This window comes from Lynx rufus, unplaced genomic scaffold (assembly GCF_022079265.1).
Source record: "Lynx rufus isolate CCGP_SWC_20201006 ecotype Redwood Valley unplaced genomic scaffold, mLynRuf1.p SCAF_8, whole genome shotgun sequence".
NCBI classification, from domain to species: domain Eukaryota; kingdom Metazoa; phylum Chordata; class Mammalia; order Carnivora; family Felidae; genus Lynx; species Lynx rufus.
In genome coordinates, this window is record NW_025814896.1 from 53,013,643 (window position 1) to 53,031,030 (window position 17,388).

At 39.1% G+C, this 17,388-nt stretch overlaps 1 pseudogene; it reads right to left on the bottom strand.

Annotated features, from left to right (window-relative positions):
- Nucleotides 1-11,400: 11,400 nt before the first annotated feature.
- Nucleotides 11,401-12,490, bottom strand: LOC124503891 (casein kinase II subunit alpha-like; annotated as a pseudogene).
- Nucleotides 12,491-17,388: the final 4,898 nt, after the last annotated feature.

The following is a 17,388-nucleotide window of genomic DNA, read 5'->3' on the forward strand; positions in this document are numbered from 1 at the left end:
GTCTAAATGAGTAAATTGGCAGCCATTATTCAACACATTCTTAGAATTAATATACAACACTTTGCTCCACTTGGGAAGAATGATTTCTTGATGGTACCACTCACTGAGTTATTTGATATGTTACATTTATTCTTATGGAAAATTTAAATGCCTATAATGTGCTAAACATTAGACATAGCATATAAAAGACAATTTGATAGTACATTAAATGTTCAGTCTTTCTCTCCTCATTTTAATTCTCTAATCAAAGCATTTATGAACTATTATCAGAGTTAATATAAAGGAGATGATTTTTGGATTTCTTTGAAACTGAAAAAATCATGAATTTTATCTTTGTGCCATGGAATACAAAGATATAATTAGGAAGCACTTTGCAAATAATCTAATACTCCCTCCTTAATTTACAAATAAGAAAGTTGAGGTTTAGACTGATTAAGTAATTAATTGAAGTCTCATATCTGGGAACTTAATCCCAAACTTCTAAAATCCTTAAGAGGACTTATTCCATTATAACATGTTGTTATCATAATATTTCTCAATTCATTCAATGCTTATTTATAAGAACTACATTTTCAGGGCACCGGGGTGGCTCAGTTGGTTAAGTGTCCAACTTGGGCTCAAGTCATGGTCTCACAGTTCATGAGTTCAAGCCCCATATTGGGTGAGCTCAAGCCCCACTTTGGGATTCTCTCTCTCTCCCTTTCTCTCTTCCCCTCACTCATGTGCTCTCTCTCTCTCTCAAAAATAAATAAATTAATTAAAAAAAGAAGTTTAATTTCATTATACTAAAAATGCAGCTGCAGGGTGCCTGGGCGGTTCAGTTGGTTCAGCATGGGACTCCTGATTTTGGCTGAAGTTGTGATCTCTGGATCATGAGATTCAGCCCCGGGTGGGGCTCTTCCCTGACTGTGGAGCCTACTTGGGATTCTCCCTCTTTCTCTGCCCCTTCCTCCACTCATTCTCTATCTCTCTTTCTCAAAATAAATAAATAAACATTAAAAAAAAATAATGCAGGAGCTTCTGGTTTGAGCCCCGAGGCAGTAATACATATCAGACTTGTCTTCCAACTACAAAATAAAACAACCTCGTTTAGTCATGGGAGGAAAGACAGAGCTGGGGTCCTTGGGAGAAGAGAATCTCATGAGACAAATTTCCCCTGTCTCTGGCTTTCTTACTAGGGGTACTTCCTAAGCCATTCTATAGGGAATTCAAACCCAGAGTCTAGTGGCAATACTGGGTGGAGGAAACACAGAATAAAGTTCAGGGCCAATGAAGTGGCTGGACTATGAGGAACATGGTATAAAGAAGGTGTCCAGAGGGTAAGTTCAGTATAGGAGTGGCCTTGAGTCTTTGCCCAAATACTAAGTGCTATATACATGGGATGAGATTCCCTAAAGTTCAGCAGGGAAGAGCTACTGGGGTTGGCAGGGTCACATAATGCTGGCAGACATGAGAGAGTGGCCCCACCAGAATGAACATGGCAGGCATCCAGGTGAGAGCACAGTAAGGCCAGAGCACAGGGCTACACTAGCCATAGAGTAAAGGACACAAGCATGAATAGAATGAAGCTGATCAACCACTGAATGACTAAAACAAAGCTCAATATTTTCCATAGGAAGCTAAGATAATTCAAACTCTCTATAACAGAATATCTACAATTTTCAGAAAGCCATAGAAAATGACTATACTAAGAGATGTTGGAATTATAAGGTAAGGGCTTCTAAACAATTATTATCAATATATTCACAATTTAAGGGAACGGGGGATAAAAAGAATGACACATGGGGACTCAGCATAGAAATTCACATTTAGAAAAAGAACAAATGGAAATTCTGCATCAGCAAAATACAATATCTGCATTGAAAATTTTTTCTGACAGGCTAACAATAGATTAGATAGTACAGAAGATGGATTAGTGGGATTTGAGATGGGATAATAAAAACGGAAGCAAAGAGGGGCACGCCTGGGTGGCTCAGTGGGTTAAGTGTCTGACTCTTGATCTCAGCTCAGGTCATTATCTCAGGGTTCATGAGTCTGAGCCCTGGGGATTCTGTCTTTCCCTCTCTTTCTGCCCCTCCCCCACTCTTTCTCTCACTCTCTCAAAATAAGTAAATAAATTTTAAAAAATGACTGGAAAAGTCAATGGCACATGGTCTATCATATTTGTGGTCAGGGTGCCAGAAGGAGAGGAAAGCGAAATTGGGGTCAAAAAAATCACAGAAATAATGTATGAAAAAATTCCAGATTTAATGAAAAAGATAAACCTGTGGCTTTAAAAATCAGGAAAACACAAAACAAACCATGCCATTTCAGACTAATAAAAACCACAGACAAAAAAGGAAATCTTAAAAGCAGTCAGAGAAATAAACCACATTGATATTGAATATGGGGAACAATGATAAAAGTAGCTGCTAAAATTTCATCAGAAACAGAACAATCAGGAATAAACTAGAATGACTCCTTTAAAATGGCATTACTAACCTGGAATTCTCTGTCTTACAAAAATGACTTACAAAAATGAAGGCAAAATAAGCATATTTTAGGTAAACCAAGGTTCTTGGATCATTTGTCTTTGGGAGACTTCTGCTACAAGAAATCCACAAAGTTCACTAAAGGCAAGGGAAATTATAGCAAATTGAAACTCAGATCTATGGAAGACAGCAAAGAGCACTACAAATGACAAATATGCAGCAAATACAGAATAGTCCTTTTTCTTATTTCTGACTGTCTTTAAAGGAACACTGATTATTTAAAGCAAACATTAAATGCTATTCTGGAGCTTATAATATAGGTAGAGATAAAATATGTATATGAAAGATAAAAGAAAATGAACTGCTATAAAGTTTTTAAGTTATAGCAATAATATTAATTAAAGGCAAAGTGTAATAAGTTAAATATGCATGTTATAATGTCTACAACAATTCAAAAATTTAAAACAAAGAAGTATAGCTTAAAAGCCAATAAAGGTCATAAAATTAAATATTAAAAATTGGTTCAAAGAAAGCAGGGGAAAGAGAAAAGAATAAATAAATATAAAACAGAATAGAAAAATGGTAGACTTAAAACAAGACATATAAAAATTACATTGAATACAAATGGACAACATACAGCATTTTAATTTTTTTCAACATTTTATTTATTTTTGAGAGACAGAGAGAGATAGAGTATGAGTGGGAGAGGGGCAGATAGAGAGAGAGACACAGAATCCGAAGCAGGCCCCAGGCTCTGAGCTGTCAGCACAGAGCCAGATGCACAACTCCATGAGATCAAGACCTGAGCCAAAGTCAGATGCTTAACTGACTGAGCCACCCAGGCACCTCTATATACATCATTTTGAAATCAGTGATTATCAGACCGGATAAAAAGCAATTAAATGCTATTTGAAAATATATATGTAATTTATTTTTTATTTTTATTTTTTTAACTTTATTTCGAGAGAGGGAGAGAGAATATGAACAAGGGGGGTGCAGAGACAGAGGGAGAGAGAGAGAATCCCAAGCAGGCTCCGCACTGTCAGTGCAGAGCTGGACTCGGGGCCTGAACCCATGAACTGTGACACCATGACCTTAGCTGAAATAAAGAGTTGGAAGCTTAACTGACTGAGTCACCCAAGCACCCTTGAAAATATATAGTTTAAGTAAAAAGACACAGATTGTCAGGAGTAAAATGATGGAAAAAATACCATGCAAAAACCAACCATAACAGTTTTGGACTGATTCATTGCTTTAAGACAAATTAGCATTCACAACAAGAAAAATTCCCAGAGAGAGACATTTCATAATTATAAAAAGGCCATTAGTAAAAACAAGAAAAAATTCCTAAATGTGTAAGCACCTATAGTAACATATGCAAACAGGCAGGAAGAAAGCGTAGATAGGTCTACAAGGAGAAACAGACAAATTTAAAAATGAGGTTTTTTACACCCTGTTCTCTGTAATGAATGAAACAAGTAGACAATAAATTTAGCAAAGAATATGAGAATCTGAACCACACTACCTACCACCTTGACCTAACTGAAAACTATCCAACAGTATATTCTTTTCTGTTTTAGAAGGAGACATCATATGCTAGGACATAAAACCCAACTCAGCAAATTTAAAAGGATTGAAATCATACAGAATTTGTTTTCTGCTCATAACAAAATTAAAATAAACACAATAACAGGAAGATAACCTGGGAAATCACCAAATAATAATAACACACTTCTAAGTAAACTATGGTCCAAAGAAGAAACCACAAGAACAATTAAGAACATATTTTGAACTCAAAGAGAACTAAAACTCAACCATGTCAACATTACATTTGAAATTTATGTTTTTAAATGATTAAAACAGAAAAAAATTTAAGATAAACTATCTTAACAATCTAGGAGAAGAGGAGATAAAACTCAACATAACTAGAAGGGAAAAGTAATAGGGATAAGAGGAGAAAACCCCAGAGTTTTCTCCATTGGTTTACATACCCTCCCACCCCTGTCTCTGTGTTCTGTCTGAGTCACTTTGGTGAGTAGGTTCAACCAAATACAGGAAGACCACCAGTCAGGTGTCTCTGCACAAGTTCATCATCCATTTCTACCTCTCCTTTTGGATTTTCAAATATAGAAGAAACCTCCCCAAACATCCAGTTTCTTTAAGGGCATGGATTCAACCAACAGATCATCCTGCCAAGGATCACCTCATCTAGGCTGGCAAAGGCTGAAGCCCCACACCCTTCTCTCTGCAGCTTGTCTGTTGACTCTTGCTGATATCAGAGCCCATAAACATAGGAAATGACTTGAGGCTGGAGAATGGTGATTGTCTCCTCAGCAGATGCCCTGGTGGCAGAGGACTAGAGTCTAGGTTTCCTAGCTTCTGGTTTGGCAGTCTTGTTAGTACATTTCTGGTTTTGAGTCAATAGTGCCCCTGTGTGCCATAGTAACAATAAGATAGTTATTAACTACGTTATCCTTCCCTGATCCAGTAGTGAGGTGCCTTAATTTACACCTGACAAGTGAATATTAATGTTTAATGAATTGATGGATTGTAAACAATAATTTAATATAGGAAATTAATGTAATTATACATTAATATAATAAATTAATGAATCTAATGTTAAATCAGTTAAGCACAAGTGCTCTTTCTAAGGGGCCTTTAAGGAGAGACACAAAATGTAGAAGTTTCTGTAAAAGGCCCTAGAAATGTTTTGTGGGAAGAAAGGGACATGCTTCTTGGGGTGGCCCTGAACTCCAGGACTCAGGAAAATTCCATCTGGTGGAAGGAAGATGTCTTGTTTGGATGAAAACTACAAACCAAATGAGCCTTACACTGAATGCTGTCCTACAGAGCAGTGGAGGAGGCAGTGCTTCAGATGGAAATAGAAAATTTTGCTACATGAAGTGAACATCAGGAAGACAAAATAATTCTATTGGAATGATAGAGGAGAAACATTAGTCTAGAAGTCTGAACACCTGAGCCTGAATCTTTTTGGGTCATGTTTGACATGTCACTTTATCTCTGTGATCCTCCCTTTCTGCATTTGCAAAGCAAGCGTTACCGGTTCAGACTCCTCCAGGTCTGTGGGGAAATGACTGTATGAAAGTTAAATTCAGCTCCATTTGACAACAGACAAAACAGTCTCATTAAGTGATTATGGGATGACTTGTGTTGGACAAGTTTTAGTCTGTTTATTCATAAGTTGGATTTAATACTTCAAAAGTGATGCCAATTATGGTCATGTCTGAATATAGTGTTTAGATTTTTTTCTAGCATCAGTTGGAGATAAAGAATGTAACCTCTGCCCTAGCCCCGCTCCCTACAATTTCTGAAAGGGTGGGGGGTAAAGAGAGTATTTTGCAAACCTTAAATCTTTGACTGACGTTTTGGCACTGCAGGAATTTCTCCAGCCTGGTATGAGAAACTATTTAATATAAGGGAAGCCTCAGGGGACATTCTAGGACAAGTGGCTATGCCTCAGGAATACTTGTACCCAAGCTCAGAAGCTGCATTTGAACAAATTTTAGGTTTGTTTTGTCCTATGAGAAAGAGCCACAATTAGCCTCTTGAGGCTTCCCCAGCTTCACACAACTTCAAACCCATTTTTTCCTTGCTCTGGATCTTCTCTAGTGCCGTGGCCATGGGTAACTTTAGGCTTTTAAGCATGTGGGACTATGGAGTCACCACTGACTCATTGACTGTGGATCAGGCCCCAGTGGACAATTTTCCCCCTTTCTTACCTCGGGGGAGGCAGATATATTTCAGAAACTCCTGCAAGATGGAACAATGGTAACAGGAGCCAACTCCATTAATCATTGTATTAGCTTTACCCGCTGTCCATAGTTCCATCCCCCATCCTTATTTCTGCTTTTGTGAATTACTTTCCTAAATAACCTACCTGTACAAAACCTTCCTCTTGGGTTTCTTTGTGGGAAACCTCAATGTTATTAAAAGTCTAAAATATTTCACTAACACAGGCATCTTTATCATAGTATTCCAGCTGTCCATCTAAAATGTGTGGTTTTACTTTGGCCCTGATAATGACACAAAGTAAAACTCATAATTCACTGAGACAATGGTGATTCTTTTGGTGGGGAGGGTGTATTCCTATCCACTTCTGAGTGAAAAGGCCTCAAAGAAGGAACAAGGACAAGAGGAAACAAATATCTTCCATTCAAGTTCAGATACCTTCAATTCAAATTCAAATGCCTTCCATTCAGATTTGCCCAATTTTCCATCAGTTATTTAATACAATTAAGTCATGGCCACATGTCTTAGTCACAAACTTAAAATGAATATTGGAATTAGTTCTTGCTGAGACCTTATTTCAGAACAGGAAGGTTGAGTGTCTCTATAAGTAAGTAGCAAATAAATTTCATTATGGAAAACAAAGGCAAATGCTATTTATACTAAAGCCAGAATTAACAAGTATTTCTATTCTGTTATTTTCTCTTAGATGTTTTTAAGTAAAAGACAGAAAATATCATAATTAAGAGATTAAAAAAATAGACTGATACAAATGCTGTTAAGTGATAGAAATTTTTAGGATACAAGACAAATAATGTATTATTATAAGGATGTAGGTATGAAGTAAAAGTGATGGTCTTTTAAAATAAGATAGAGAAAACTGAAAAATTGAGCACCATTTACCCAAATAATTTCCACCATAATCATATTTGTCATTTTCTAAAATTGTCTCAGTTGTATTTTATCTATAATGGGATGTGGGAATCCAATTTTTGTGAATTCAGTCTTTAAAAAAATCTTCATGTCAGTGGAGATTTTGAGGTCCTGGATAAAAACTATTCAGTTACCTCAGCAAAAAATCGATACAAATAGTGTGTGTGTTGTGTGTTGTGTGTTGTGTGTGTGTAACATAGCAGTTGGCAAATATGGCCCATGGGCCAAATCCAGTATTTGTATGGCCCACAAACTAAAAATGAATTTTACAGATGTTCATTTACAATGAATACTATAATAAAGAATATTAACTTTATTTTCTTCATTTGTTTTAAAGTTTTTATTTAAAAAGATTAAAGCACATCCCCAAAGGCAAGGGAATTAAAAGCAAAAGTGAATTACTGGGACCTTATGAAGATAAAAAGCTTCTGCACAGCAAAGGAAACAACCAACAAAACTAAAAGGCAACCAACGGAATGGGAAAAGATATTTGCAAATGACATATCGGACAAAGGGCTAGTCTCCAAAATCTATAAAGAGCTCACCAAACTCCACACCCGAAAAACAAATAACCCAGTGAAGAAATGGGCAGAAAACATGAATAGACACTTCTCTAAAGAAGACATCCAGATGGCCAACAGGCACATGAAAAGATGTTCAGCGTCGCTCCTTATCAGAGAAATACAAATCAAAACCACACTCAGGTATCACCTCACGCCAGTCAGAGTGGCCAAAATGAACAAATCAGGAGACTCTAGATGCTGGAGAGGATGTGGAGAAACGGGAACCCTCTTGCACTGTTGGTGGGAATGCAAATTGGTGCAGCCGCTCTGGAAAGCAGTGTGGAGGTTCCTCAGAAAATTAAAAATAGACCTACCCTATGACCCAGCAATAGCACTGCTAGGAATTTACCCAAGGGATACAGGAGTACTGATGCATAGGGGCACTTGTACCCCAATGTTCATAGCAGCACTCTCAACAATAGCCAAATTATGGAAAGAGCCTAAATGTCCATCAACTGATGAATGGATAAAGAAATTGTGGTTTATATACACAATGGAATACTACGTGGCAATGAGAAAAAATGAAATATGGCCTTTTGTAGCAACGTGGATGGAACTGGAGAGTGTGATGCTAAGTGAAATAAGCCATACAGAGAAAGACAGATACCATATGGTTTCACTCTTATGTGGATCCTGAGAAACTTAACAGGAACCCATGGGGGAGGGGAAGGAAAAAAAAAAAAAAAAGAGGTTAGAGTGGGAGAGAACCAAAGCATAAGAGACTGTTAAAAACTGAGAACAAACTGAGGGTTGATGGGGGGTGGGAGGGAGGGGAGGGTGGGTGATGGGTATTGAGGAGGGCACCTTTTGGGATGGGCACTGGGTGTTGTATGGAAACCAATTTGTCAATAAATTTCATATATATATAAAAAAATAAAAAGATTAAAGCTCTTCAGGCACAACTCCTTCCTAGCACACTTAGGGTTTGATGTGTCAAATGCAATACAGTGACAACCAATACATCAGGAAGGGATGGGAAACTCCTGATTTCATACTTAAAGAAAAAAGAGACCACTTCAAACAAAGTTAAAAAACATTTAAAAAACATTTCAGAGTAATTGCCAGCATAGTTGTCTTATATTGGCATTCCATTTCTAGCCACCTAATTACTGCACACACAGGATAGAGTTGAGAAATAGTGTCCCAATGCAAGGTACAGGATGAGGTAATTTGCAAGAACACAAAAGTTGCTACTTTGTAAATCCTTGCCCCACCCCCACTCACCTAATCTGGTCTTTTTTTTTTTCCATGCTTCTGCACCGACTTCTTAAGTAACATTTTAAGAACCTTTAGATATGTATTTTAAAAGGCATGCCAGTCTTCTGCATTCACCTTCAGTTTCTTGAAAGGTCTGATGTGTGTTAGCAGGCGCAGCTTCTATAACACTCCACATCAGCCTCAGCCACACCTAGATTCTCTGAGCTACAAGGGTGGGATGTGGAGTCTTGATTTACAACCCCCTTCCCAACCTCAAAAGAATTCATTAGCCCTAAGTGTCCATTCATATCCCAAGCCAGTGCAAATATAATCACAAATTGCATCTCTGGAAAATCCTGTGCTTTTAGCTTCTGCACAAATTCAACATGGCAACTCCTGCAGCATTCTAGGGCATAACCAGGTTTAGAACAGGAAATATTCACTGTAAGTGGCCAAAGGTAAGAAAAGCATCCTGCCACACAGTCAGAACATTTTCCCTGTGGTTAAGAAGCATTTGAAAAGGAGGTTTTAGCTTCCTCTAAAGTTTACCTTTATGTTCACTCAAGCTACCACCTTGATAACATTGCTAGAGCCAAGAAGGGTTATGTGTACCCATGACACCAGGTGAGAAAGGCTTATGAATCTATATAGGTAGAGGAATGGAACTAAGACTCCAGGCCTTAAAGTATGTTGGAAGAATTTTTCCCAGTTCCTATGGGCAGCTATGTTAATGAAATAGTGGCAGAAAATACAGAGCTGAAGGTTTTGCTATTATACTTGGAAAACTAAGCTTCACTTGGGAAAGCACCTGATAACCTTAGGTGGTTGAATTCCAGTGGAAAATCCACTGCACACACACACACACACAAACAGGAAAACTGGCCACTTCTCCATCCTCAAACCCTGCACTGCTGATACACAAAGTAAATGTGATGGCAAAGTTTCCTTAATCCATAGAGATGCTTTGGTTTGTTGCTTTTTAAAGGCTTTTCAACCCTGCCTGGTACCATGCGTTGAAGCAAGGGTGTATAAAAATGGGGGCCATGGGTGACCTCTACAAAACAGGACTCAAGCCCCTCAGAAGCTAATGTGAGACACCTACCCAGTGAGACCTTTACACAGGGATCTTACCCCTCATCTTGATAATACAACCAAACATGTCTTTTTTTAAAGGCTTTTCAACCCTGCCTGGTACCATGGGTTGAAGCAAGGGTGTATAAAAATGGGGGCCATGGGTGACCTCTACAAAACAGGACTCAAGCCCCTCAGAAGCTAATGTGAGACACCTACCCAGTGAGACCTTTACACAGGGATCTTACCCCTCATCTTGATAATACAACCAAACATGTCTTTACACGAAATAAGATTCTTTACACCAAAGAATTCCAACACTGAAATTTCACATATGGCTGACTTTCATATACGAAGGACAAAGTGTTCTATACATATGGACAGAAAGGGGAGGCAAGGCTGTGAGAAGAGTTTACAGTTTTCCCACAGTGACAGGGCTACCGTTTCAATTTCACTGGAGGTAGGGGCTCTGCTCCTACCTGTTAGATGCATTTACAAGACCATGGGCAGGCCTTCCCACTGGGTGGCTGTGAGGGAAGGACGGAATAGGAGGAAAATAAGGTAGAAGGCTTAAAAGGAAACTCAGTGGGGTCACATCTCCCATCAGTTCTTAAAGCCTTGCTAACTTGAAATCTATGTAGACAATGATTCTTCTGTAAATTTATTTCCTTTGTAAAAAGCAAGAAGTTATGCCTAGTAACTAACAATTCAAAATAGCCAAGTCAGAAAAAACTGAAAAAGATTTTGCCTTCCCCCTCTTACCAGCTGAAGGGCATGTTGGGAAATGAAAGGGGACAGAACTAAGGTGAGGAGACTGGGAAGGAAGGCATTACACTTTTTAAGTAAACTGAAACTAAATTATAAATGAGTTGGAGTTAGGGTTAGGTCAATAAGACATGATTTCTACTGAACAGACATTTTCAGGTCCTGTCTGCCCTTTGGGTAGATTTTCAACATCTCAGTGAAACTAAGACGTGTTTCTAGTGGATTCACCAGGACAACCTCACCAAAGCACCTTTGGAGCACAGTGATATTGGCAGCATTACACTGCTCTTAGAGTTTGAGTCCCCCCTCCCCTCCTTCCTTCCCACCTCCCCTAAAGAAGCTACATTTTTGTAATCTCTGGAGAGGTGCCTAACTCCTCTAAGTGTGGGATGGTAGAGATACAACAGTAGACATGGGAAGAGATCTTTACTCAAATGCAGCCATGGGGGTTGAGGCTGTTTTATTGTTGTCCTTTAATGATGAGCAACTGAATGTAGAAGGGAAGAAAAAAATTTATGTATGAAATATTCCACCTGTAGGTAATTTTTTAGGGGATCCCTGAGTTATGAAAAGTTTGAGTTAAAAAAAAAAGAAAATCAGCCTTTATAATTTTTTTTAATGATTTGAACTGTTATAAATCCACAAGCAATGGTTCAGACATGATGCTTCTGAAGTATTGCACTCCTCCCTACCAGGCACAAGTTGTACCAAGAAGAGAATGGACTCCCCTGCCTCTGTTTAGGGATCAGGAGACAGTAGAGGTCAGTACTTCTAAGTGGCAGGAACAAACATCCCAAGGGGATGTTGGCAGCCACAATCACTGGTGAACCTGACAGGGGTCTGAGGGGTGAAGGGGTTGGCACTGAAGAAATCCCTGATATCATATTGGCACTGCTGACAGAGATACTGCCACCCACCCCTCCTTCCCATGTGCTAGATGAGCCCATTCGAGCTTGGTCCTTCATAACAGTGTAGGAATAAGAGTGCTCTATGGCCTCTTTTGTGGTGAGCCATGACGGGAAGTCAGATTGTCAAAGCATTTCCAGGAAATCCAAGGCCTCAGAGCTGACAAGGTGCTGGTTTACACTGTGAACAAAGAATTCCTATTGCTTATAGGAGCATCTGCCCAACATACCATTGAAATGGTATCAAATTCCATGTTGCATTTGTCAATATGGTCATATAAGTCTTCTGACCTCAGAACCTTGGCTATCTTCAACAACTGATTGTAATTGTCACATCCATGGAAAAAATGGCTCCTTCCTTCCAGAAGATCATACTTGCCAGCATACAACCCAAGCTCCACATATCTGACTTATGTACAATTGTACATCTTATAGCCTACAGTAGCTCAAGACCTTTGAAGTATCAGGAAGTAATTTGGACATTATAACCTTAATCAGGATGGTAAAACTCAGCCAAACCCCAATGTATTAGCTACAGCTTTCTGGGCTCATGACCAGTCATGATATTATGGAACTTCATGTCTCTGTGCCTAATTCCTATGCTGTGAAGTGGAGTATCATACTCTAGGACTTTCGGAATCTCACACATGTAAAATCAAGAATCAGTCTGTTAACATCTGGTACAATTGCTTGAAGCGTGTGCTGTTCATGTGTTCAAAAACAGAGGCCCAGGGTCTTTTACAACACCTGTCAGTGTAATGATGTTGGGATTGACTCATAAATACTCCAAAATTTTTATTGCATGCTTGATTTTCTTTGTCTTTATTGGATTAAGAATTTTAACAACTTTTTCATTAATGTGTAATATTGATGTTGGCATGGACCCAACATGTCAGACAGGGTGGCCAACAAAGCTGGACTTGACGTTTGGGTTCAGAAGCCTCTGGGGGGCAAGACTTCATTTCAACATGTTTTCTTCACTCTGTGGTGGAAGCGGCAGTGGTGTTTCTGGAGGTTGGCTTTGAACCTCAGTTAACTTTCCTTTTATTCCAAATCATTCTTTTATTAGTAGACATGTTTTACAAAAACTAACTCACATATATGCAAACAAACAAACAAATAAATAAAGTTTGTGGAAATTTATTTTCTTTCTTGTTACATAATAATACCGGCAGATAGCCTTGATTTTGCCTTACCATTTTCAAAGCTTAAAATATTTACTTCAGACCCTTTGCTGAAACAGTGTTTTAAATCCCTACTGTAATAGTTCTTTAAAGATGAAACATTTTTCTGTATATTTGTGAAAAATCACTGTATTCTTTTTGGTGTTTGCAGTTAATATGATTTGTACAATCAAAGTACATTGAATAGAAACCATATCCCCCCACATTTTGGTGTTACCTTTGAGATGTGACCCACACAGCACCAACATGCCCAAATTCCTGGCTTATGATTCCAAGGAACTAAGCAGTTTGATATCATATAAATAAATCTTGCAAAGAAGTCCCTGAATCTGTTTTGGGTTTACTGAAAGGAGTTTATGTATTTTTGTCCCTTCCTAGTGCAACGTATTATTTCTTTAGGGTCCAAATAGTACCTATGCACCAGGAGTTGACATTATTAACTTATTCTTGAATGTATAAGTTAAGGGGCACCTGGGTAGCTCAGTTAAGCATTTGACTCTTGATTTTGACTTACGTCATGATCTCACAGTTTGAGGGATCGACCTCCCCACATTGGGCTCTGCACGGACAGTGTGGAGCTTTCCTGGGATTTCTCTGTCTCCCTCTCCCCCTCCCCCTGCTTGTACTCTTTCTCTCTCTCAAAATAAATAAATAAATAAATATTAAAAAAATAAAGTATTTGTTAATAATTTCAACTATGAAAGTACAAATAGTTTTAACAATGACTTCTACTTTGCAAAATTCAGTGGGGTTTTTTGAGGATTCCTTCAGACTAAACACTGATCCTTTATTCTTTCCTGAAAGCCATTTGTGCCCTGACAACTGGTCTCACCATTTACTTCCTACATCTCTGGCAGTACTTCCTCAGCCTTGTTTCTTGAATTATCTGCATTTGCTAAATTTTCAAATATTGAAGTTACTCCGGCCTTAGTTACTAGACTCCTTTCTTACTCCACAGTTTCCTTAGTTTATCTCAGTCATTCCCAAAGTTCTCAGCTACTATTTGATAACTTCCAGGTAAGTATCTCCTCTCTATCTTTTCACTCACAGATCCAGGCCACCCAGAAGCTTTTCCAGAGCACCAGCTACACCACAGTAGGGAAGACACACTGGTCCTTCAACTTCACATACATACTCCTAGCTCTTGATGGTTTACCTCCCAAACTGACTTCCTCTTCCTGATTCCTATCTCAGTGAAAGGTCCCAGTAGTCACTCAGTTGTACAAATGACAGATGGGGAATTGCCCCCACAGCTAGTCCAGGCCCATTGCCTACAGCTCAAATCAGGTCATGCCATTTCCACTGATGGTTTTCTATTACCCTGAGGTGTGGTGACCAAATGTCCTGGGGCACCCAAGACTGAGGCCCAACATGTGGGCCTCTTGACTTTAAAATTGGGACAGTCTTGGGAAACTTGCTCCCATTTGCTTGAAACAAAGCGATTTCCGGGGATGTAGTACTCTGAGTGCTGAAACTCCGGACATCTAAGGCAAACTGAGGCAGCCTGTTTGCCTCAGCCTGTTTTTAGGCTAAAACTAACTTAAAACCCTAGTTTTAAGACTAAGTGGTTAAAGTTCCTGAACACCCTGCCCCTCTTTCCTCTGTTCTCCTGGTTCCATTCTATGAACATGTCATTATGCTTGCTACCTCAGGGCCTTTATTTGTGCTCTTTCTGTTGCTTTTCCTTTTCCTGTAAATTGATTCTCTCTTCCCAACCATCATATTTTAGCTAAATCTTATTTCCTCAGAGAAATTTCTCCGATTTCCCAGACCAGGGCAGATCTCTCTGTTATATTCTTTCTTATTACTTTTGCACTTCTTTTTAGCACCTATTAGAATAGCAATTATATTATTCAATGTGTGTCTCTCTGGCTGAAATGTAAACTCCATGAATGTGGAGACCATATGCACATGTGATTCTTCAGCAAGGTCCCCAGTGCTTGGCACAGTGCTTACCACGAAGTAAGTGTGCGTGAATATTTGTTCAATGAATATCTTCTTTTACTGTCCTATGGTTATGGTCTATTTCCACAGTGACAGTATTTCCATGAAAATATTCAGGTGGTCCTATTTTCTATAACTTACATATTTAATATCAAATCATATTACAAGTTCCTGGAATTATTGGTCCCTCCCTTTGTTTGCATTACAATTGTCTTTCAGCAAATCAAACTGACTGAATGGCACAGTCCTCCCTCTCAAGGACTACATTCTAGGGAAAACCATGGCCACAAAAATGTCTGTACCCATATGAGCTGCCTCTGTTAGGTAGCCTCCATTTTTATCCTAGTGCATTTTGAAGCAAGACTGTGCATTCCAAGAAGTCTAAAAACTAGACCCTCTCAATCACATCTCACTGAATGAATATTTTACTAAAGATACCATGGGGCCATGTAGAAGAGGAGTCACACTGTAAGCCTCATACCAGGAACTCAAGGAACTGAGGAACAGAGATGACTCTGTTCTCCTCTGGGTGTCCCTCTCTTGATGTCATTTTCCCTATCCCTTTCACCTCTTACTGTAGCCTCCAAAACATTCCTGTGTTGCTTCAGGATAATTCAGTCCCTCCCCATACTCTACATGCCTCCCACAACAAAACAAAATCCCACCCTGGTCCTATAAGTCAGTCTCCTGGGCCTTAAGCACAATCTTGGGAAGTCGGATTTCATTTCCTTCCCACAGCCCTCCTTTTTGGAAACCCCAATTTTTTCATCCATAATACATCAGTCCACAAGGAGTATTAAGGCAGCAATTACATAATTAGGAAAGACAAGTATCTTCTGAGGAAAAATAAGTGGGAAATATGGTTTATTATTTTCATCAAAGTTGAAAAAAAATCCAAGGGAAATTGTGCTAGAATTTTGGTCAATAAGATCCTAGTAGCAACTTCTCTGCCAAGGATGCTGTTCCCTCATGAGCATAGAGTGCTTTACCACATGCTGCTCAACTGACCCCAGACATGCCCTTGTGCTATGCACTAGACACATAAAGGTGGTTCTATGGATAAATCCAGACTTTCATCAGTTGTGCCTCAGAGACCTCAGCTGGAGAGAATTGGCTTCAGGTTCTCAGGGCCCAACTGAGCTAATGGTGCAAAGAGAGGCAGAGGAGCCACTGAATATGCCAGAACTGCAAAAAATATGAACAGAGCCCAGCTCAATTACAGCACCTTTCAGGAAAGCTCTGTGCATGGAGAACACAATGCCACAGATCCTACTCTGGTTACCTTTGCTGCTTTCTGTGTTGACTAAAAATAACCAGTCTTGGAAGAATCCTAGAGCCCAACAACGTCAGACCTGGAAGGGAACTGAGAAATCATCTGGTGTCTCTCCTTCACTCGTTAAATAATGAAACTCAGGGTTAAAGGGGTTTGTGCCACTTGCTGAAGGAAGTCACTTGGTTATTTGAAGATAATGAAAACAAACAGTCCTTCTGGTTTCTAGTTAATTGAGATCCAATCTCGAACACTACTCAATAAGGAATTTCCCCTAACATATATGGATTTGTAGTCTGCAGAAGCAACACAATCAATGGTGTCCATTTTTTAAAAACAGAATCAGAGCTAAGTGAATTTTAAGATGAATAATTGATTAAAAATAGATTTAGTGGAAATAGTTGTAGTCATCACTCTGCTGTTAATGGCTTGGAACCTTAAAGTGATTTTTAATCATTTGTTTCTTTCCCAAAGGTTTTAATGCCATCTTTAAATAAACAGCAGGATTTAATCAGTTGAGTCAGATGGGCAATTTCCCTCTTGAGAACTAGCACAGTATTAAAGCTCAGTGGATTTCACAGTTTCCAAACACAGCCTGTTGCAGTGGCCCTCATATTTCTATATATTCCTCTAATTGTGGATATCCAAATGTTTGATCATAAGTCACTATTAAAGTCAAATTTGAAATGTGTTGATATCCCTTTAAAAGTGTAAAGGAGGGGTGCCTGTGTGGCTCAGTTGGCTAAGTGTCCAACTCTTTTTTTTTTTTTTTTTTTTTTTTTTTTTTAAATTTTTTTTTTCAACGTTTATTTATTTTTGGGACAGAGAGAGACAGAGCATGAACGGGGGAGGGGCAGAGAGAGAGGGAGACACAGAATCGGAAACAGGCTCCAGGCTCTGAGCCATCAGCACAGAGCCTGACGCGGGGCTCGAACTCACGGACCGCGAGATCGTGACCTGGCTGAAGTCGGACGCTTAACCGACTGCGCCACCCAGGCGCCCCATAAGTGTCCAACTCTTGATTTCAGCTCAGGTTATGATCTCATGGTTTATGAGATCGAGCCCCAAGATGGGCTCTCCACTAACAGCACAGAGCCTGCTTGGGATTGTCTCTCTCCCTCTCTCTCTGCCCCTCACCTTCTCTCTCTTTCTCTCTCAAAATAAATAATAAACATTAAAAAATAAAGAAATAAAAGTGCAATGAGCATATTGACCTCATGAGATGTGATCTCTAATCTTATATACAGCTGCTTTACGGAAATCATTCCATATGGTGGCGGGGGGGTGGGTACATACAGGAGCCTGCTGGGGGCTGAGCAACAGGTTAAATTCATTTAG